This window comes from Pocillopora damicornis, chromosome 5, assembly GCF_964200805.1.
Source record: "Pocillopora damicornis chromosome 5, jaPocDami1.2, whole genome shotgun sequence".
Taxonomy (NCBI): domain Eukaryota; kingdom Metazoa; phylum Cnidaria; class Anthozoa; order Scleractinia; family Pocilloporidae; genus Pocillopora; species Pocillopora damicornis.
The window spans coordinates 26,208,237-26,210,242 of record NC_142674.1 but is presented as its reverse complement, the minus strand read 5'-3'; positions in this window follow the sequence as shown (position 1 = coordinate 26,210,242).

Here is a 2,006-nt window from a genome sequence, read left to right as displayed (position 1 = left end):
TGTTTGTTTGATCACAGAAGCCTAGCCCTGATAGATGGGGTTCACATTTTTATGGGTAACTATACACAAATCTCTTTGTGTTGAAAACTCTTCACCCTCTCAAATTTATGTAAACCTTTGGTAAGAACCGTAGACCGTCGGTGCCAGACCAAATTATGCTTTATAAGTTGCATTGCGCTTAAGGCTCTTGAGTAATTGCGTTAAATTTAAATCAGCGTAAGCTCTGTTTTAATTGATTACGGCTTTGATGTCGAGAGTCTCTTTTGATTTTTAAGATATCGCATAGCAAGTGTAGGCGGATCTGCACTCAACGCCTATACTTGGAATGACTAGCCAAAGCAGTGCACTTTGCTTTTAAAATTTCAGGACACATTTTTTTTTATTTCAAGATGACAACCCAGTCGCATCAACTTCCTGCCTTAATATTTACTTCCGAATTCATACCTGTTGGTATCCAGATTTGATTTAATTTCGCCTCATATCGTATTTCTGTCAATCGTTAATTAGCGACTTAATTATTCCTTGAATTTTTAAAATCTAACGACATATTTCCCCGTTTAAAATTTAATCGATCTTTCTATCAATCCAAGTTTGGAAAGAACAAAAATAATTTCGTTGTTAATGAGAAGATATACTACGGCTAAGATAAAATCATAGGCAGCCTCAATATCACATATTTTTGGATCCTGTCTCTTGTGCTTTATCGTCAACCGATCATTAGCAAAGTTACAAACACTTGTAAAGACAACATACCTGACAAAATATTCTAGAAAGTTTTTTCCGCACTGCAAATTTTTGGCACGTCAAGAATTTGAGAGGAAATGTCAGAGTCACGCACGCTACGCTTTCGTTTACAAGTGCAATTTCGCTTTGCTAATTATTTGCGATCTTTCATCTAGGGATTGAGCACAAATTGGATGAAGGATGACCCAGGCAAAGGTCTGGTTGTGTTATTGCAATAATAATAGTAATCATGTGCAATAATATATATTTTTTATTTTTTGGTTCAGCTGCAAGAATTCGAGACTAACTTCTGAGCTTACGCCAAAGCAATATCATCAAGATATCTCGTGTGACAGGCATCCAAGCCTTAATATACAAGTCAGAACATATTGTCAAAAGCAATTTCAATCAATTTTAATTCCACTAAAAAATTTGTAAAATTCCGCGCAAATCTTGTCAATTTTGCGAAAGTACTTTATTTGAACGATGTTTTTGAAAACTTTTCAATATGTCGAAAAGAAAGCACTTGCTGTATTGATCACACGGTGAGCCTCTAGTTCTTCTTTTGTTTGCAAATAAATCACACAAGAATGCTTGTGGAAAATCAAATAGTTTTATTTGTCATGCAAACCTTGGGTTCCATAACTCGCGCGGCTACAGAAAGTGATCACGTGAGGGCGAGGAAGCCAATTAGCTGCTGAAATAATTGAAACTTGTCAGTCAAACAAAATTAGACCTCTTGCCGACACTCGAGCAAACTAACCGTAAAGATCAAAGGTATTTCAAAGCTGGTGTGCTCTAAGATGAGCGCTCTATCCAATCTTGGGCCGTGTTTATGGAAAAGTGAAATAGCGAGTGTTGTCCATTTACGTATGCTGAAGGAAGAACTGGTGATTTTCAACTTCGCTCATGAAAAGCGCTTATTTTAACACGGTGTCAACAGACTCACCGCCAAATGGCTTGTTTCGACCGCTTATCATTGGGTTTTCTTTTACACTTGTGCCTGTGGCTTTTTCATCAAGTGGACGGCACCGTTATTAATATTTATTCATCGTTAGAGCCGTATAGTATTTTAGCTAATTAAAGTAGACCGGGATGGACGAATTACACGCTTGAAGCATCGAACACAGACGAACACACGACTCTTCAAATTCTGTCTATTGATTCAACAAACGGATTATTGCGAATGATTCGCAAGCCAGACTTTCTCCAGCTCTCAGTTAATAGCTAAGGTTAGAGAAAATGGTCCTGTAGGAACAAGCGTTGCTACGATTCAAGCACAA